Below are 22,990 nucleotides of genomic sequence, written 5' to 3' on the forward strand. Positions count from 1 at the left end.
AATTTCGTGGTATGACCAGCATATGCTCTTGATTTACAGCTCTGAAAACAAACTGCTGATAAGCCAGTTGTTTTCCTCCTAGGCCTTTATGTGTTAGCTTGCCCAAAAGGAAGAGGCAAGAGGAATCACACCTCAGTGATCACTGAATATCTCCAGGAATCCATTATGCATTCAAGCGCCTTTCTCCTGAGTGGTAAAGTTCTGCTTGTTGAAACACTGAGATGACCTCTATATTAGTCAGGGTTCTCTAAAGGGATAGAACTAATATGATGGATGAATATATGAAGGAGTTTATTCGGAGAATTGACTCACAGGATCACAAGTTGAAGACTCACAATAGGCTGTCTGCAAGTTGAGGAGCCAGGAAGCCAGTCCGAATCCCAAAACCTCAAAAGTAGGAAAGCCAATAATACAGCCTTCAGTCTGTGGCTGAAGGCCCAAGAGCCCCTAGCAAAATCACTGGTGTAAGTCCAAGAGTCCAAAAGCTGTAGAACTTGGAGTCTGATGTTCGAGGGCAGGAAGCATCCAGCACGGGAGAAAGATGGAGGACAGAAGACTCAGCCAGTCAGCTCTTTCCATGCCTGCTTTTATGCTGGCAGCTGATTAGATGATGCCCACCCAGATTGAGGGTAGGTTTACCTCTCCCAGTCCACTGATTCAAATGTTAATTAATCTCCTTTGGCAACACCCTCACAGACACACTCAGGAGCAGTACTTTGCATCTTTCAATCCAATCAAACTGACACTCAGTATTAACCATCACAACCTCCTTTACCAATGGAAACATGTAGAAATAGCAGCTAGTAGAGGCAAGAGATGGACCCTTACCTTCTCTCATTCCAGAGGAAGTGTTCCTTGTATACTTTTAGTTCCAAGAGACTGTATTTCTTTTTTCTCCTGTTATTTTCTCAGATAACTTTCATCTCTCTCATGTTTTCTTAACTTTGAATGTCTAAACATCAAAGAATTTCTCCTGGGATAAAAGAAAACAAAGCTAATGCAAACAAATACACATTTTCAATGGGTCTGAAAAAATCCTACCTTGATTAAAGTTAGACTGTTATCCTAAAGCCATTATCTGCTACTCTGCACCACCCATCCCAGATGTAGTAATCATACCAAATATGTGTTTTAGTGGATTGAAAAATAGACAATGCTCCTAAAAAGGGCAGCAGTCAATTATTTAACTTAAGAATGACATTTTGCCCTCTGAATTAGGAGTACAAAATGTCACTGTTTGTGGAATAGCAGCAGTTGAAACAAAATTCTTCTGCTCGATCTAGGATACAAAAAAACTTAAGAAGTCTTTTTCAAAAGGTAGAAAATAATTCTTGCAGTGTTCAAACTCTGTACTTTACCGAACTCCTTTGACTCAATCTATAGCTTGTCCTCTGTTTCAATAGCATGCAGTCTGAAATGAACAATATTTCCATTTCAGCTGTAAGCTACTATTTGTACTAGATGAAATTTCACATGGCATAATATGTATGTTTGTATTTATATCACTTTCACTTCCTGACTGGGATAGGCATGCTAAATTGCTATGTGTTATTAAATAGATGCCAGATTTCACCCTTGACTTGATGTGTTTCAGTAATGGATGAAAGCTTGGGAAGTTGGAGAAGGCTTTGGCAATTGTTAAAGATGAGCAGAATTGTATTAGTGAACATATTACAATTTCACAAAAGTTAGCTACTAGCTCGTTTTTAGAAGACTCATAAATAGCATAGATGGTATATCTATGCTCTGGAATTTTCCAGATATATCATTCTACAAGTGATACTTCCAATATGCATTTTTTGTTTTCAAGAATGAAGGAAAATTTCAATCTCATTCAAACTGTAATTCAATGCTATCAAATAGTCATTTCTAATCCTTTTTTAAAGAATCTCCAGAGGCCCTTTCATCTTCCCAAGAGTACTGTTAGGAAATGTAGAAGAGAATCTGAAAAGGAAAGAAAATTAACTTAAGTCAATTTAATTTTACAGTAAATATTTTTTACAAGAAATCAGATAAACAGATGATTGTGGGAATTCCAAAAATTTTGGTAAAAATGTCAAAGTCTAACTTACCCAGTTGTAGAATAAATGTTCTTTTCGTCTTCCTACTAACTGATTTTCATTTGTCATTGACTACAATGCTAATATTAATGAATTTGTATGAAAATGAAGTCTATATTATCAACAACGAAACATGAAGTCAAGAGTTATGCTTGTGTCTTAGCTCAGGCTGCTATAAAAAATTACCATAGACTGGCTGGCTTGAACAACACCATACATTTATTTATCATTGTTCTGGAGGCTGGAGGTCTGAGATTAGGGTACCAGCATGGTCTAATTCTTAGTAAAGGGCCTTTCTTTGCCTGGTTTCTAGGTGTCTTCTTATTGTAACCTCACATGTCAGAAAACAGAGACAGAGAGAGAGAGAGAGAAAGCTCTCTTCTTTCTCTTCTTATAAAGGTACAAATCCTACTCATGAGGACTTCACTCTCATGACTTAATTATCTCCCAAAGGCTGCACTTCCTAATACCATCACATTGGGGGTTAGGATTTCAACGTATGAATTTTGAGGATGTACAAACATTCAGTCCATAAGAGTTAGCAAAAGGAATTAATCATAAGAGACTGGACTGTGTCCTCACAAAATTCTCATATTGAAGTCCTAATTCCCACCACCTCAGAATGTGACTGTATTTGGAGACAGGGCCTTTAAAGAGGTAATTAAGTTAAAATGATGTCATTAAGATTAGCCTTAATGCCGTCTGACTGGTATCTGTATAGGAAGGGGAGATTAGGACACAAGCACTCATACAGACAGAGGAGAGACCATGTGAGGACACATCTAGAAGGCAGCCATGTGTATGCCAAACACAGAGCCCTCAGAAGAAACCAAACTGTTAACATCCTAATCTTGGATCTCTATCCTCCAGAACTGGAAGACTATACATTTCTGTTGTTTAAGCTACCCAGCATGTGACATTTTGTTATAGCAGCCCTAGAAAATGGATATAGCCATCAATTAGCCTCATATTCTCCCGATCTGGGAACAATTTCAAAATAACTATATTTTAATTTCATAGTGAACCTGTTATTTCATTACACTACAACCAATTAATCGACTAGCTGGTTAGTAGTCTGACTAACTGCTTGATGATAAAGACATTTTATGTAGTCCCTCATCAAAGTTCAACAAAAAATGTCGTTGCACTGGAACGATTATGACCATGCATCCTTGTCAGTAAAACGTCATTTAACCCAAAACACATAATGAGAATTTAAATTGACTTTTCATAAATACAAATGATTCATTATTATACATAGACAATTATCCTGTGAAGTAAAGCAACAATTGCAAACATCCTAGTACTATCATTGTGAGCATACAACTAAAGATAAACAACATTCAGTGAACATACTTGCTCTTTTTTTCCTTTTGTTAATAAGTATGTTCTTTGTTCCAAACCTTGTTTGCTCAGATTATTCATATGAGAAGAGAAGTTATTTATTGGAGGAAAAAAAAAACTGTTTTGCTACTGTTTGGAAGGCAGATGGAAATGTTGGGAGTATCAATGCCAGCAAATCTCACATGTGTTACATCAACGAACTTGAAAAGTAGCGGTTAGGTGCTTTACAATAGTCTAAATCATCCTGTTTGCGTCATCAACATATCACGACCTCTTTTACATTGAAATTGTTCTTGCCTAAGCATCCTACACTAGTGAAAGTGTTGAAAAATAACAAAGATAAATGCAATCTTATCATCAATGTTAGCCCTTCCTGTGACTATTAATGATTTTGTGTGTGTGTGTGCATGGAAGCTTGTTAAAATAATTGTGTATTCGATTTCAATGCCTCTTCATTTGAGGGAGGTAGAATGTGTGTTTATTATATTATTATTATTATTCCCAAACATAATTTATTTTGCGGACATTTGCTCCCACTGCTTATGTTACTTTAGACAGTTTCTGACGTTGCTGTGACTCATAGCAAAATACAGCAGAAGGTGGTTCTTGTGAGATAATTAGACGATGTTACTACAAACAACTTAAGCACACAAATAGACAAACTAAATTTTTAACTTTTACAAGGCAGAAAACTTCCTTCATTATTCCAGAGAAAAAATTATAAGGCTACTATTATATGAGTTGTTATATTTAATTTTGACTTGTGTAGCAGTCTCTGCACCATGAAATTTCTGTTTAGCTTATGAGAGATAAATCACTATTTACAACCTCCATCATTCGAAACATTTATTCTTTTGTATTCATTTTCTTCTTGCCATGTTAAAATCCACTATTTATACTTGTTAAAATAGAAACATCACTATCTATTTGCCATAAAAAAGAAATAATGGCATACATTAGTGATCAAACTATAACTATTTGAATTGTAAACTATATATGAAAATGGACTAGAAGATTAATCTTTCAGTGAATGATGCCTAGTCAATATTAAGTGTACCATGGCAACTAGTCCAAACTGATCATCCAATTGCATAAAGTAACTTTTACCTTTAAACAAATATTTGAGGTATAATTTGCCTTTGTATACCACAATACTATCTTTACAAAAAAGCTCTGAACAGAACTATAGATACTATTATTTGTTCCAAATGTGAAAAATAAAATGTATCATGCCATCTATCACATATTGATTTAAAGACACCTACAGTATGTTTCTGGAAAATATTCTACACACTGACAAGAATAAGCAATGAACACCTATGTTTAAGGAAATAAAGAAATCAAAGAGATAACTAGAATCCATTTGAATGTAACAAAACTTCAATTTTCAGGGCATACCAAATGAATCAGCTTGATTACCTACAACACACCAGGCAGTCACATTCTCCTGGCCTAAAAAAGAGCATCTGCTTTGGACCCCATTCCTATTTTGCTTCTTTATCTGCTTCAATGTTAACATGAATTTGGGGGGATTTGTGGCTACTCTAATGAAAAGCAAAGGATCAAAAATACATCTTGGAGCAAACTGTGATGAAGTGTTCTCTAGTCTTGTTTGGCCATGTCTACACTTTTGTCTTCTGCATTCCTAAGTCCAGATTATCTCGGCAGTGTGTGCGTGTGTGTGTGTGTGTGTGTGTGTGCATGCACACGCATCCGTGTGTACACAAGCTCATGTAGACTAGCATACACTAAAAGAATAAGGAGAAGTGGGACAAGAAAACTTTATCCTGGAGTGTACAGCCTCAAGCTCATGGATTTGTGAATCCAGTGTTACCCAGGTCCTTGAAATGGGAATTTTCCACACGTAAGTACCCTTTCACAGTGCATCAAATGTTGGTGCATCAGAGTAAGCTTGCAGGTTTGGCTTTTGATATAAGAAAAATTCAAAAGTTAAATATTCTGGCAAAGGTAAGGCAAAGCCTCCCCTTTATTTCTTCTCAAAGATATTCTTTAAAGCCTCCTTTTATGGCTGAAGTTTCGTTCAATATTTTACAATTAATTATTTGGCAGTGCTAGTTTGGATGTAGAAGGAGCATTTGTTAGCCAAAATTAAAGCTGAAGCATAGACTTCAGAGACCTGCAGATTTCAGAAAACTAGATCATTCACCTAGGTTCTTTTGCCCTTCCATTCTCCAAGCCATTTTGTTTTTCTTTGGATGGCTTAGATAGGTGAATGAAGCCAAAATCATACAAAGGGTAGTTAAATGAAAGGCTTTTGACATTTAATCTGAGTTCTCTGATCTGGGAAAGAGTCTAAATTGTTTCCAGAAGAGAAAGATTCAAGGCCAAGTTCCTTTGTTAAAGCAGATTCTGACCAAAAGTCTGCAAAAATACCCACTGTGACCCTATGCAGATAATAAAGTATGGCTAATCCATCTCCACTTGCTATAATAGTGTAGAGATGCATAATAGTGTTAGTGATAAATTGCTGATCAGTCAATACTAGAGAGCTATTATAATTAGGATGGACACTGGCCTTGGTAGGAATCAATGAGTTAGCATGGCCACTGTTACTTAGATAGCTTTGGCTAAGTATTGAGTGGCTCCAAACTTGCTTAGATGAAGCATGGAGTCAGGGGTACAGGATACTGATCTTTTGGTTCCTGTGCATGCTCTTTGACCAATATGGCCTCTTCTTTACCTGTTTTTGGATAACGTAGCATTTCTGGGTTTTCCCTTCATGTGTGTCAGTTGCAAATGCTCAGAGACACTGAGGGTAGGGAAATTCATGTCTTTTCACCATTAAGCTGTGTCAGATAAATAGCCATAGGAATGTGTTTCCCTAGTGAGCACCATTTTTCCTTCTGTAGCTCAGGAGAGAAGTTAAGAGGCTATTCCAAATATAGTTAAGAGGATGTCCACACTTGCCTTCATTCAAAAATATACCAAAAAGGATGAACAGTCAGTGGATTCGCTTGTTCTTATTACCATGAAACCAGAAGGAAAAGATGTGGCTTTCATTCAGGAAATGTTTTCAGTGCCAGTCCTAGGAAATTGGCTTGGTCAGAGGGAATATTTATTAGTGTTACCACTGAGACAGGGAGTATCCACTTTTGACTCTCTTTCCTGGTTTCTCTCATTCTGTCAGATTTTCCACCATTTTAATATCCAGAAGATTTGTGTTGTGAGTCTCTGTGAGTTGCTTCCACTGTAGCGATATAAAATGTATCTTCTTTTTTTCAATTTTATTGGAATATTGAGGAACACTGCACCAAACTAAGGGGTTATTTCTTCCCTTCTAATAATTCCCCTGGTAAAAGCCAGCCATGATCCCTGTAGGGATGAAGAGGCCATTTGCCAAATGTTGGGACCTGAAATAGCATTCCAAGTTGGACCCAGGGGGTCCAAGACCGAATCTAGCATTCGAGCTTTAGGAACATTATGATTCTCTCCTGTACAACTCTACTATCAACTAGAGTAGAGCCATCATCCAGGAAATTTCAAAGCCAATGAATTCACCACTGATTATTAGAATAATATTTTGTGTATATTTATATCATTGCCTTTACAACACTGGATTGTAATTGTCCTCTATCTTTATTTCCCTTAGAATTAGTTGAAAACAGGTATTAAGCTTGGTTTGTTTATGCCTTTGTATCTATATGCAAACAGTAAATATTCATAAATGTAAAAATTAGGGGTGGGGAGTAGACATTGGCTGTAGTGCATTATGCTGTCTGTAATTCAAAATTCCTCCCAACTAATGAACCATCTTAATAAAGCTTTTATTGACCATTTATTTCTATCCTGTTTTTAAAGATTATTCACAAATGATACATTTAATTGAGTTGGATCTCTAAATCTTAATGTCCTTTATCTTCCCCCCTCACATAATTATTAGAAATAATAATAACAACAAATGACTAACTTTTAGTCAGCATTTCTTATATTCCAGGTAGTGTTCTAAGTGTCCTATGCATATAAGTTTTTTTAAAATCATAGAACAATTTTATGGAGTAGTTCTATACATTTCCATTTTATGTAAGAAAAATTAGATCTGAAAATCCCCCCATATTCAAAATTTTGGTGTTTTTGGTGTTCTGTTTTTAATTTTTTGCTTTGTTTTGTTTACTTTTTTGAGACAGAGTCTCACTCTGTCACTAGGCTGGAGTGCAGTGGTGCAATCACGGCTCATTACAGCCTCGACCTCCTGGGCTCAAGTGATCCTCCCAGATCAGCCTCCCAAGTAGCTGGGACTACAAGCATGCACCTACATTACCAGCAATTTTTTTTTTTTTTTTTTTAGTTTTTGTAGAGATGAGGACTTGCTATGTTGCCCAAGGTGGCCTCAGGCTCCAGGGCTCAGTCGATTCTCCCATCTCGGCTTCCCAAAATGCCAGGATTAGAATCTTGAGCCATTGCACTGGCAATTTTGGTATTTTTTGACCAAGACAGTAGCTTTAAAGGTCCCTCAGCTTGACTAGACCTTATGCACTTGACTGTAGGCCCCTGACCTCTTTTTCCTTAGAAAATTTGCAATTGTAAATTATTTATTTGCCCCTTTTTAGGTATAAATCTTCTCCCTGCCTCTTGCCAGTTTTATAACCCACGAATGTCTTTCTCAAGGACATTCACTGGGAGCCATCTCTGAAATATAATCATCAAGATAGTGCCCCTATCTCTCAGTCTCTGTAGGAGGGTAGGAGGCTAACTTCATAAGCAACACACAGATGACCTAATCACAATGACCACCCTCCCTCAACATCCTCCAGTACTTCTCAGTTTCTTAAATAGTCTTGACATCTATTGCAATAGTTTTCAAAAAAGTCATCCTTCCTATTAAACTCTGTCCAGTGCAATTTTTCTTTGACATTTTCCAAACTTTAATCTTCAGCTTCCCACAGTATTTTATACAATCTCTCTTTTCCTATTTGATAATCAAGTATTTGCCTTACTAAAAGTTATATCTTTCTAGAAATTATATGTGTTTCTCTCCATTTCCCTTTCTGTTAATTTCTAGAGGGCCATTCTACTATCCCTTCATTTACTCCTATGATTCCAGAGCTCTTTCCCTCATTTTGTTTTCAAAATCACTTTGACCAGCTTCCTAGTGTATTAGAATGTAATTTTTCCCAACATACTGGTCTACAGTCTTTTTTTCTCCTTTTTTCTCTTTTTTTAGTTATCCTAGAATTTTCCTTCCACCTTGGCCACTTAAATTTTCCCTACCCTCCATAAATTTATTTTTTTCATATTCTCAGCCACTCAACCTTAGTTTTTGTTTGATATTGATGAAGTAAAATAGACAAAAGAAACAAAAAAGAAACTATTAAAAATCAAAAGTTTCCTATAGCTTTAGATTGCATAAAAACCCAAGCTATAGATTGCCATTGTGTTACTATTTCAGAATGTTTGAGGATAAAATTTTCAGAAATATTTATGAAGAAAGATGATAAAGGGAGTTTATCTGGTGTTTAGCCTATGGGAGGGGGATGGGCAAAAACTAATGTGGCTGTGCATTGCTAGGACAGAGGCCTTTCCTACAACCACAAGAGGTAGACCTGCTGCTTACCCTTTACTCACATGATGGATGCATTCTGTGAACGTCTTGTATTCCTAAGAGAATTCTTGGTATTCACAACATTGTTAATAATAATAATAGATTTAAGAAACCGATGAGTCCCCTGCTTCTCCCACATGAGAACAAAGCAGTCCTAATTATCTAGCACTAGGAAGTCTGTGCCAGTGTGGATTTATGCTCCCTTCCAAACTAGAATATAGCATCACAACTGATTTTCTTTTTCCAATTCTAATTTTCCAGACCTATTAAAATGACTCTAAACCAAACTGCTTTGAATGAAATAATATTGGCTTTTTCCCATTATTCCTTTCTTTTCTCCCTTATCCCCTTTCTACTAAATCAAATTAATCTGCTTTAAAAATAGAAAAGATAAGTGATTATATAATCTTCTAAGGGAGGCAGGAAGCTGTGGGACATAAGGCACAGATGAAATGCTCACGCATCGGGCATATTTCTACAATATGCATGTCAATCCAAGCCTTTTATGGCCCAGTACTGTGGGGATGCAGCAAATGGAAATGGAAAGGTTTTCCCTTGTCTGAGGCCTCCAGTGATGTAAAGCACCTTCTGAGGGAAAAGAAATGCTTCCACAAGCCCAGAGACAATGTTCAGGTGCCACTCTGAGCTCATGACACTCAGAATTACAGCCTGGAGGTGACTTAATCCTGACACAGGAGACAAAGAGGGAACATGGAGCAGCCCCCCTGTCGCTGTCACTGTTAACTTTAAAACCTTATTGAGTCGAGCTTTTTATTCATGTATATATGAAAGAAAAATAAACAATAAGAAAGCAATTTAATTATTTCAGGTAAGCAGTGGAGCTTCACTAGAACAGAAGCAGGGTCTCAGCCCCTAAGCTCCATTTCCTAAAACCCAAGCTTCAGTCCTACCCATCCCCAAGAAGACCAGACTTTGTCCAAAGAGAAGTCAACTGAGGGGAAGGATGGTATTCTGCGTGAACAGTTATTTTAAGAAGCTACCAGCATTTGCATTTCTAAACTATTAGCAGACAAAATGAAGGGAAAATTTCAAAGTGCATATACATATATACATGTTTTAAAATCTAATTCGAGGTCACAGCTGTAATTGCAAAAGCTTTGGATTGTGTGTCATGCTGGAATAATGTCGTGTTAGTGAATGTAAAGCATTCAGCATTACTTTATGCCTCATTGCACCCTAAGTGTGATGCTATTTCAATACAACACCTACTACTTTTAGGTCTTTATGCTTAAGTATGTCTTGCTGGATGAAATCAAGCTACAAATTGGATGAAATTGGGTCCTCCCAGTTGATTCTACTGCTAGAAGCTCCAAAACTCTATTGTTTTTTAAGTCCAATTCCATGAATTCAGAATTTAAATTATCATGATTTCTTGCCCTGAAAAATAAATACAAAAGCTCAACTTGCTGCACAGATGAAAAGCAGTTTTTTGGCTACAAAAGTAAAGTAAACTTTTTTTCATACAGGCATTAGAAATGGCTCAATAATGCAGCAAGCAGTACTTGAGAAAATATAAGTTGCAGGAATTTGAGACATTGTTTTGGAAAAATAAAAAATAAAAAGGCCCATTGTTCAAATGATTTCATCCAAAATATTTCACAGAATAACTGCTCCATGTTCAGGTTGCTTTTATCCTTGTAAAGTAGCTCAAATCATTCTACTGACACCTAAATTTGTGGTTGCAACAAATTGGTAAATTTTTAAAGACAATATTTAGATTACAATGTCCTTTCGTTTTGCAGTTAAAGATGCACGTGAAAAGATGATTCTGCTCATACAGTCTGACCATCCCATCCTCAGAGGATTTATGTTTCATTAAGTCATGCAAAAGGTGGTAGATGGGATGCAGATTTTCAGTGCTGCAGAAAGAGTTAAAATTAAACCAAATTGGAATTGAATCCAAGTTTCAAGTAGTGCAATTGCTACTGCTGTTTTTGAAGATTCTTAAATTAATTCTACAAAGTTCTTGTCATTGTAGAGACAAAAAGCTCCTCAAAACAGTAGTAGTTTGTCTGGCACTATATATTTTGGGGGACAACTCTAATAAAATTGCTAAAAACAGTCAGAAGTTCTTGTTCCATGCGCACATTTGAATTATGCTAAGTGAAGGCTGTATTTTTAAGAGAAGAACACATCTAACTAAAGAAAAATATTGTACTATTGATAAGTTGGTATCGTAATAACTTATACAAATTTTTACTTGATCCAAGTAATAAAAAATAGTTACATTTGCCGGCAGCTATCTTGAGGGAAAAATAGGCTAAAAAAATGGCATTACCAGCAGATGCATTTGTGTTTGTTTTCAGTGAAAGATATTATATTGCTCATGTAGTGGGTAAAAACATTCTGGTAAACAAGAGCAGCATTATATAGAAATTAACCGGTCCAGGTTAGGCACCAGGATTCTCTGACATGGGTCTCTGTCCTCTTAGAATAACCTAACGGCTCAAACCACATAATCTTGGAAGAATTAGGCTGAGTTAGATTCGACTAGAGGAAGAAGCAGTGTCATCAATACCAGAAAAAAAAAAATGATTCACCAATAACAACATCAGCATTTTGAGTAACTGAAGAAGTAAAATGGTAAGGAAAGCTATAGGCACAGATATTTCAGAGGATTGGAAGTAAGCTCTGACAAAATGTAGTTCTCCCCAACCCACAACCCCAAGAGCGATCCCAGTTGATGCTTGTATCATGAAGGAGTTTATGATGCCGCCTTCTACATGGTTCTGATTCTGCTCTCAGACCATACCTAGCTGTCCAGCTTATTTCTTCTTCCCTCCTTGTCATTACTGGCTCCTCAACTGGTTACTAAAGTGATGATCATTTTTCAGTAATAGTGGCTAGCTCCAGGTCTCCCTTTAATCACTGCTGCCAAGCCCTTAGCACACACCTAGAAACCTCCACAGTTAAATGCAACAATCTACCTTAAGGACTTTACTTATTTATTTACTTAATTTATGAACATTAATGTATATGAACATATTCTGTGCACTCCCCCTGTCCAGCCCCAAACCTCTCCAAAAAACAGCCTGGAGAAATTATAGATGTAAGAGGGAATCATAATTCCTGGGGCCAGGAGAGAGAGGGGGAAAGAGAAACAGATTGATTCCTGAAGAGGCTTAACTTGTGTGTAGGGTGAGGTAGATGCTGCAACTTCAAGTGGATCCAAGTCAGAGGAAGTCTATCATGTGAGAGTAGGTTAGAGGAAAATGTTTTATGTTCTGCTCTGACATCTCCCCCACATTGCCATGAGACAATCGTTTTTTGCCTCATTGCAGTGGAAATCAGCATCAAGCAGCTTAAGTCAGGAACGATGACAGCACACTGCCAAGTTCAGCTGGAATGAGGAGATTCATCAGCCACCCTGGAGCAGTAACTCCTGTTAGCAACTCCACCAAGCCTCCAGAGTTGATAAATTCCAACCAAGAAAGACTGAAAAATATAATTAATGAACACAAACTATTATATATAGCCATACACATATTAATATATATTTTCTATAAAAGCATATATATAATATGTACACACACATACATGTCACACACATATATATATATACACAAAGAGAGAGAGAGAAAGGTATATATTTTTGTGGATAAAATTTCTATATACAGTTAATCCTCATTATTTGTGGGTTCTCTATTTGTGAATTTGCCTACTTCTTAAAATTTATTTGTAATCTCCCAAGTCAGCAGCATGTTCATGGTCATTTGCAGACATGTGCAGCATGGTAAAAAAAAAAAATTGAGTGTCCTGATGCACATGTTCCTAGCTGAGGTCAAACAAGGCCACATTCTGCCTTCTTGTATCAGCTCTCATAGTGTAAACAAGTGTCCCTTTCACAGTCTATTTAATGCCGTATTTTGCTACTTCTGTGCTTTTTCTTGGTGATTTTGCTGTTTAAAATGGTCTCCAAGTGTGCTGCTGAAGTGCTTTGTAGTGTTCGCACAGTGTAAGCTCAGTGCTTTTTACTGTGCTTTATGGAAATAAGCGTCATTGAGGCATGAGTTACAGTGCTGTTAGCCTGAGTTCAGTGTCAATGAATCAACAACATATACTAAATAAGGTGTCTTTAAACAGAAACACACATAAAATAAACTTATATATTGATCAGTTGATGAAAATATCATGATCAGAGGCTTGCAGAAAGATAACCCTGTAATTTTCCTGGGAGAAATTGTTCCCTATTCACTAATTCAGTGTTCATAGTGACTTCATAGAACATAATAGGAACTGACTGTGTGTCTTCTCACACATACTCCCCACACCATATTACACATACAGGAGTCAGACACCAGACACCACGAAGATGATTAACAAAAATAGATCATGTATTTGACTATAAAGTCAATCTCAATAAATTGCAAAAAGTTATTATCAACTATGGTTTCCAACTCTAATGCAATAATTGTAAAAATTAAAAATAAAACAGGAGTTTTAAAGTAGTCTATATTTGGAAATAATATGATTACATATTTGATACTGTGTTTATATTACTATTTGGATATATAGTATATCATGAAGCAAATAAAGAAATATTTATAATTAAATGATAAAAAGAGTATGTGCCAAAATTTATGAAATGCAACCAAAAAAAGAAGGTAGATTTAAAATTATAGCCTTAAATACATTTATTTTAAAATTAGATTTAAAATAGTGTTTAATCACTATATATAAAAATTTTAAACTAAGGACAAAAGTATGGTCTGAATAAAAGGAGAGAGATCTCGTTTCCTTAAAGAGGACAACTTAATAGTATACTAATGTCAATTCTCCTTAATTAATGTATAAATTCAATGCAATCCCACTCATTTCCAGCTGGATGTTTTGATAAATATACTTACAATTTATATAGAAAATAAAAGACCACAGATGCCTCTAAGACAAATACATTAAAAAAATAATAATGAGGGGAGAATTTTTCAACCAGGTATGAAGATAAACTATTAGGTCATAGTAATAAAAGTCATACATTAGCACAAGAACAGACAAATGGATCAATGGATCAAAAAAGTACTCAGAGATAAAGTATACTTGGAAATTTAACATATTATTTAATTCAAAATGGAAAAGATGATTTGTTGTTAAATAGTGTAAGGGAAGTGGCTCGTTTTGTGGAGCAAAATAAAACTGGCTTGTAAGATTGCATACAAATTTGGACCCCCTGGATTTAAAATCTATCAAGTTAATAGAAAACATAAAGAAAAATGTTGTCACTGAGATTGGTAAAGAAGAAAATTTTAAACAAAATTTTAAAAACACAAATCATCATCCAAAATAATTATGAATGGCAAAAAAAGACATATGATACACTGATGGAATATAGTTGCAATGCATAAAAACTATAGTATTCAAAAGATTTCAAGAATTCCTACAAGCCAACAAAAAAAGGAACTCCAATGTATACATATATCAGAACATCAAATTGTACACCTTAAATAAATACAATTTTTATTTATCAAGTATACCTCAATGATACTGAGGAAAAAATAAAAATGACATGAATAAGCATTATACAGAAGAGGAAACTTAAAAAGTACACTAACAACATAGAAATATACTCACATTCGTTAGTCATTAGAACATGAAAATTAAAACAATGGTGTAATATCAACATGCTATCTCTTTAACCTGGCAAAAATTACAAACCTGAAAAACACCAAATGTTGGTGAGGATATACAGGTACAGAGGCTTTCATGCATGAGAATCTTGTCTGTTGCCATACTAAGGAGTAGTCTGGCATTATTTAGTCAAGTTTAGTATATTTACACCTCATGGTCCAGCAATCCCAAAATTCTAACACAGGGTTAAGGAAGTTTATTCCAGTATTATTTGCTGTTTCAGAACATTGCAGGCACTTAGCATATCCATCACAGGGAGAGCAGAGAGGTAAATTTGCATAAATACACATTTCCACAGTTCTATGCAGTGGTTAGAAGCAATGGGCTGAATATCCACCTAGACACAGAGATCTTAAAAAAAAAATTGTACTGAGTAAGAAAAAGAAAAGGGAAAAAGAAAGGAGATACACAGACAATACCATTCAGAAAAATTAAAAACACATGCAAACAAAACATGGATGCACTGACATGGACCAATGATAATAAAGTGCTATGAACTAGAGGATATAATTCATTCATTCTTATACAACAAACTTACATACAATTAAGTAACTTTAAACATTATATTAGAAACTATAATATCATCATAGGCCTCTCTCTCCTAAAGATATGGCATTTTAGTGATACAGAGTGCTCTTTATAAAAGGAATATCTGGGCAGAGAAAACCACTCAGTATGTTTTCCACGTATCCATTCAGACTCTAATAGAAGTATTTAGTCTAGATTTGGGGCCACAACTTCACACAGGACATTGATGAATGAAGAGCATACCTTGTGTAGATCTTGGTAGGTGAGAGAACTGCAAACTACCTAATTTAAAGACCAAGGGAGTAACTGGAACCATTTTACCTGAAAGCATAGGCAGTATATGTATATCTCTTCAATTAATTTACAAGCTATCATGTAGAAGAGAAATAGGAATTGCATGTGGCCATCCAGGGGTAAAAACAACAGGGGGACCCTATGGATGAGTAAATTTGGGGTAAGAACAAAAGAAATTTTTAACAATGAGAAAAGTCCAAAATGGGCATTGTTACAGAAGGAGTTCCCTGCCTAGCATTTTGCAAGCAGAAGGTAGACATCATATGTGAGGAATGCACAAAGATTCCTGCCTTAGAATAGAGTGTAAAGGGAGTGGCCTGTAATGCCTCTCTACCATTTAAAATTTTATCAATTTAAAGATTTTAAAAGGTAAAGAAAAATTAAATATTAAGTACTTTTCTTTCTTTTCCACAAGTTTTGATCAAGCAATGACTTGTGTCTAAATAAGCTACTGAGTCAAAAAAGGAAAACAAAAAACAATCCAAGAATAATTCAAGGTTTCTCTTTCTTTCTGGACTATCTGTAATGCCAGTGTGTCTCCCTTACTCAGTAGTATCTACTGAAGTTAGTAAGGATACCCTAGGAAGGCTCCAGGTATTTACTCATACATCAATCTATTTTAATACCTATGATTAGAGCTCTCCACAGTTATGATCATGTACCACAGGCATCTGTTTTTCTACATCAGGTTGGAACAAACAACTCCAGGGTGTGAAATATTCAGAGGTGGAAACTCTTCATATTAATATTATGATTTAAATTTCTATAATAATAGTGACCAATGGGCTTGTAAGACGAGCTCCCTCAGAAACTATATTATTGCTAGCATTCATAGCATTTGAACTGTTCTGATGGTATATTAGAGCACAATGCCTGAAAGATTAATTTATTCTTTTCCCTTCTTGTTAAGTCCTACTGTTTTGTTTTCCCTGCCCCGATCAAATTCAACCTATACCCTAAGGTATTAAGGCATTCTGAACAAGGCTTGAATGCCAAAATATATGTATGTTGATTTTCTAAATAAAATGAGTTATGATGAACTTTACATCACAATCCCCTGCATTCTTTAAAATGTATGCTAACCATTCTTATTTAGTACAAATGTAATGATTTAGTTGAAAATATAACTCAAGACTAGAGACACTATTTTCTTCATTTACTGGCCAAAAACACTAATGCTTGGTTCTTTTTTACTCCTGGTTGAACATCTTACATGATAGCACTTTTCATTTTACTAAACTTAATGAAAGGATCAGAAAGCAATTCTGTTAAGGATTATGAGAAGAAAATAATGGCATCACTAAAACAAGATTCATGATATTAGATGCCTAAGCTGAATATGCACTGCTGAATTCAGAATTGTTCTAGGGGAAAAGCAACAGAACAATTGGTTGATGGTCAGGGGTCAGCAAACGATAGACCTCAGGCCAAATCCAACCTTATAATAAATAAATATTCTTGGAACACAGCTGTGCTCATTCATTTACATATTGTCTATGGCTGTTTTGGTGCTACAACTTCGTTGAATAGTTGAGCCTGAGACCACATGGCTTGCAAAGCCTAAAATATTGAATATCTTGCCCTTGCAGAAAAACTTTGTCAATCCCTGCCCTAGGTCCTCTGCAGACCTGTGAAGAAGACTGTCAGACTCTTAGTAAATCCCAAGTAATAACCACAAATAAATTTAGGTGAATCAAACGTACCACAAAACTAGGTAAAAAGGAAAGATACCACAGCAGGACAGGGAAATGACCTATAAGAAAAGTATTAGTGAGAGTTGTATTCATTCATTCATCTGATGTGTATGCTTAAGGGCCTACTGTTTGTTGGTCACTCTGCCAGGCCCTGGAGACACAAATGAGAACAAAGAAAATATAATTTCTATCCTTGTAGAGCTGGATATGGAATTCACATATTAAACAAACTCTGAAATAAATATAAAACCACAAATTCTTGTGAGTGCTATCACTTACCACAGGGTGCTGTGGGAAATAAAAGCTAACAAGTTTAAGGTGGACATCTGCTAGTATTTTTTTTCCCCTGAATTCATTTCTCCGTTTGGGTAACAGTAACAGTAACCCTCTTCCTTTGGAAAACATCTATTCCACTCTAAACTTAGATTTCTGGAAAGGCTTGCAAATCCACACTTTCCAACTCGCGGAGTTGGAAAGATTATGCCAGCTAGGTGAGTTGGGGTAGCCCAAGCTCCCAGTTACAGCAATTGGTGCAGGAAGAGTCCATGACCCAAGTCTACCCAATCACAAGCCTTTTTCAGCATGCATTTATAGTGAAGAAGAGAAGTTATCTTTTTTGTTTCCTCTTTGGTCATGATTCAATGAATATTTCAGCCCCCAGCTGCCAGACACCTTATTCTCTTTCATGTGATCATGGAGAGAGACATGGACAGACAGAGAGAGAGACACAGTGAGTGGCCTACGGCATTTGAGGTCCTGGATACAACTGACCGTGGAGCCTAAGACAAACCACAGGTGATCAGTAGAAAGGTGGATTTTTCATGTAAGATCTGAGGATAAATTGCCCCAGGCATTCATAAAAAGAGAATAGTTGTCATTTTGGCATTGAGCTTACCCTAAAATGAGAAAATGGACAAAGTTACTGAGGGAGTTTGCCAAGTGTGGTTGGGAACAAGGACTCTTCATGTGTGTAAGGGGGATAGGTACATAGGAAAATGAAAATAAAAGTGAGGTGTGATAAAAATCCAAGCACCAATTGAGTGGAACCTGCTCTTTGCTGTGACGCTGTCAGCTATCACTTAGATATTGAAGATCATATGTATACACATGAAAACATGGGCACATGTATTACTGTGCATTTAAAAATGTATACAGAGGGCACTTGCATGAGAGATGTTACCTCTTGCCTTCAAAAATTACTTCCACTGAAACTCGAAAAATATGCAGAGAACTAATAAAAGAGATTACCTTCAGGAGTTGGAAGGAGTGAGTCAAAAACTGAGTGAATAAAGAAAGATTAAAACTTCTCAATGAATATATTTTTAGGTCACTTTGCCTTTTGAATCATGTGCATGAATGTTTTGTCTATTTAAAAATAAGAGAAAAGTTCTTAAAATATGTTTTTCTTCTGTAAAGGAGAATTTAGAGGGGAATGATTGTTTATTCCTGTTCTCTCAAGTTATACCTCCACAAACTTTCATTTGTTCCTTAGTCCACTCCATCTAACTTCCACTTCAATCACTACAACACAAGAGCCTTGGCTACGGTCCCTAATGATTGCCTGAGCACTCAATTCAATTAGACATATTTCAGATAATACCTCTGTTGACATCTCGGCACTATAGTTCTGCTCTACTTTTTGAATAACCTTGGATTCTGGGATCCAGACTCTGTTCTTTCTTCCTTATACTTTCTCAATACTCTTTTCTAGTTCCTTCTGAAAATTAATTCTCCTCCATACATCCACTTAATCTTGGAGTTCCCAGGCTGAGCCCTGGGTCCCCTTCTCCCTTTATATTCTCTCATGTTCAGCAAACTTGTCTCCATTCACAATGTTAATTACTATCAGTATATTAAAAACCATGAAGTAAATATCTTTATTTCAGAGTACTCTTATGAATTACAGGTGCGTACCTACATCAACGTTTTCAGCATTTAGTTCTTGCTGGTCTTAAGTGAATCCTCAAATTCAACATGTAAACCAGAGACTAATTAATTCCTCCTCTAACATTTCAGTGCCCTATTCCAGTAAATGACACAAACATGATTCAAAATAGAAACCTAGAAGTTATTCTTTTTACTACTTTCTCTATATTCCCAGCATTCCATCCATCACAAATCCCACAGCTGAAAATAATGGTTCTCAAAGTATTGTCTCCTGACCAGTAGCATCAGCATCACCTGGAAACTTGTTAGAAATGTAGATTTTCAGGGATCACCCTAGGTTTTCTAAAGCAGAAACTGACTTTAGGGCCCAACAATCTGTAAAGCCTACTAAAGTTTGAGAACTACTGAATTAACCTTTTAAGAAACTCTGGAATTTGTTAACTTTTCTCAATCTCTATTGCCATCTGTGTAGTCAAAATGCTACCAACCCTAACCAGGACTCTATAGTAGACTTCTAACTGATCTCCTGAAATATAAACATTCCATCCAGCCCAGTTCATTTTTAATTTATCTTAAATTAATTAATTACCTTTTTTAGAGACAGAGTCTGGCTCTGGCACCCAGGCTGTAGTGCAACAGCACAGTCATAACTCACTGTAACATCAAACTCCTTGAGTCAAGTGATCCTCTCACTTCAGACTCCTGAGTAGCTAGGACTACAGGCATGCACCACTACACCAAGCTAATGCTTTCTATTTTTGCAGAGGTGGAGGTGGGGGTTCTCTCTTTGTTGTTCAGGCTGGTCTCAAACTCCTGACCTCAAGTGATCAGCCTCCCAAAGTGCTGAGACTATAGGCATGAGCCACTGCACCCAGCCCTACTTAATTTTGAACAGATAACATTGTTTCAGCTGTTTCCATTTTAACTAAATTAAGCCCTGTTACCGCTGAACTCCTGATCTATCTTCTGTCAGCCAGCATAAATGGAGACCCATTCAGAAATGTCTTCTACGCTTGAAGAAAGTCTAAAGCTCTCCAATGTTTGGAATCCCCTCAAAACACTGGCACAAGTTCCTAGGGAAGGCACGTGGCCAAGGGAATGCAGTGTCCCCCTTTAGCTGCTATTGGTTTGGTTAGCAGGGAACACACAAAAATTCATTCATTCATTCATCCAAAAAATATCTACTTAGTACCCACTACTTGGCACAGATTATATTAGGACTTAGGAGTTCAGAGGTAATAGGGTCCTGGGGTTGGCCTACACAAAGTTCCCAGTCTAACTGAAAAAGATGATGAATTAGTGTTAGGTGCTAAGTAGATAAGAGATAAATGGATAAGACTTCTGAGGGTAACAAATCATCTAGCGTGTAAAAATAATGGAGGGATTACAGTTTTACAGAGAGCATTAAGGACTGGCCTCAGGATGATAGGAAACAGAGAGAAAAACAAGTGCAAATGGCCTGAGGCAGGGAAGAACCTGATGCTAATGATGACCCACTTAAGGGTCAGTAAGGTTGATAAGAAGTGAAACAGGAGAGAGGATGAGGTGAAGCTGCAGAGTGAGGAGTGGCCAGATCGTAGGATCCTCCTAAATTAAGGTAAGCATTTTGGATTTTATTCTAAAATCCACAGCTACATTAATGCCGCTGCTCTTCAAGAGAATGGACATGAAGAGGACAAGAGCAGATACAGACGGGCCCACTGCGAACTAAGGTCAGAACACAGAAAACAGTTTTGTTTTCTTGGGTCAGTATATCAGTTCAAGAACATTAAGAATCTAGGAGGCTTTTGAGGGCTAGCCTGGAGAAGTCACCATAATTTCTCATTGTGTTTTTATAATAACATACATTCCAAAAACCTAAACAACTAAGGAAAAAAGACTCTAGAACACATTCTCTAAAGTTGGGGACTGCTACAAAAATTCTAAGCATATTTATAGTTAAGTTACTTGGTATCAATACTTTTCAATATTTTTACTGGTGAAGTTAATAGTTACTTTAGGTGTTTCCAGTTTTTAGAACCTATGGTCTTCTATTATCCAAAGAATCAATTACTGATGGTTTTAAATCCCACTTTTAGCTTGGACATCTGGATCACATATTGTTTTTATTTATAATTTATTTGAAACTTTCTTTAGCTCTTCTGTTACTCCTTTCGTTTATTTAAATGTGAATATGCTCGGCAGGGAGGTGACTATATTTGTCAAGCTACCCCTGGTCCTCCTAAAAAGAAATAAATAGCTCTTGTGTGATGGAAAAATATATTGTATTAATTAATTAAATCCAATATTTTCCTCCTACAAAATGTCTTTTACTGGATTTTCTGCCTACTTTTTGGCTACATTCTTTGCTGCCTGGAAGGGGAACAGAAAGGTGTAAATACTGTTCACTCCTCCTAATTGGTGTAATTAACAAATCTCTGGGTTACTTTGCAACATGAAGTCCCCTGTTTCACTGTAAGGGCTGGAGGAACCAGTTTAGATACTTAATGACCTGTCCACATACAGGAATAGCTCCGGCTTCAATCCGCTAGAACTTACTTACAAAGCAATCATAGAGTATAATCTTCTACAAAGAAGCATGCCTAATAGCCATTTTCTAACTTGCTTGCAGCTATTTCAGCTGCAGCATTATTTCCAATTCAGGAAATGTTTTCCAATGCAAGGGAAAAAAATAGATATATTTTTAACAACTCTGAAAAAAGAAACCTTGCTTTGAAACTTTGTTCTGTTCCTGATGTCAAAGCCGATTTCCCAACTAATTAGGTCCCTAAGTTCTTGGTCAGAGCCCTGAGCTTTCCTGAAGCCTTTACTTTGACCTTATTTACAATCAGCCCAATCTATGAACATATTCCAAATATCAGCTAGGTTGATTGCTATCTTAATATCTTCTCTCCTAGACAAATGGTCTTTCTTTAAAATCATATGTAATCAGTAAAACAGAAGAATAAGATTTAGGGCTTTGTGGGCTGTGAGCAAGTTTGAAGCCTGTCTCTTGTGTAACTTTAAGCTAGTTACGTAATCTCTCTGGGCTACAACCATGAGAATAAAATATAGGATGCTAAGTTAAATTTGAATTTTAAATAAACAATGAATATTTTTTAGTAAAGGTATATCCCATGTCATATTTGACCACTCTCAATCTGAACCCTACTTTGGGCCTCAGTTCTCCTAAGTGTATGATGAATGTAATAATAGGGGAGTTGTGAAGATTAATCTGGTTGAAGCATTATGGTTATGGTGCGTGGCAAAAGGTGAGTCATTATTAATTCTTAGCTGCTGTGCTGCTGTTATTTTGTTCTCTAAGAAATAAAAGTGGTAACACAAGAATATCTAGATAGAGCTTGCCACGTGCTTGGCAAAAAGAGACCTAGACGTTGCTGAACACATACGCTTTCTACCCACACATTCTTGTTAGATGCAACCATGTGCCAGGGCCTAAATGGTCTCATCAAGTCCTATGATCCCATGTGCTATAGTAGTTTTAAGATCTGTTTTATAGAGAAAGAAACTGAAACTCTGAAAAGTTTAGTGACTTGCTATCAGACAGCAAGGTAGTGTCTGGTAAAGTTGGGTTTTATTTTTGTGAGACTCCAAGACGCAGGCTCTTTCCTCTATTCTGACTAGTGTCCCAAAATGAAGTAAAATTTGGTATCACTGAAAAAGTATTTGAATTTAAGGAAAAAGTAATACACATTTTCATCTTAGGAACTATCAATATGATAAAGATAACAGAATAATTATATAACACTTTTAAAAGCCACAAAGGACTAGCACCATAATTTGTGACTTTATCTGACAATGGACCTATGAATGTGCCATTTCTAGTTACCCTCTTCTCATAAATGAGGCTGAAATTCAGGACCTAGACGTCTCCCTTATCAGCATGGAGCTGTAATTGTTAAAGTCAGGACTAGTTTCCTGGGGCTGCTGTAATAAAATATGACAGACTGGGTGGTTTAAACAACAGATACGTATTT

Source organism: Nomascus leucogenys, chromosome 2 (genome assembly GCF_006542625.1).
Source record: "Nomascus leucogenys isolate Asia chromosome 2, Asia_NLE_v1, whole genome shotgun sequence".
In the NCBI taxonomy this organism is placed as follows: domain Eukaryota; kingdom Metazoa; phylum Chordata; class Mammalia; order Primates; family Hylobatidae; genus Nomascus; species Nomascus leucogenys.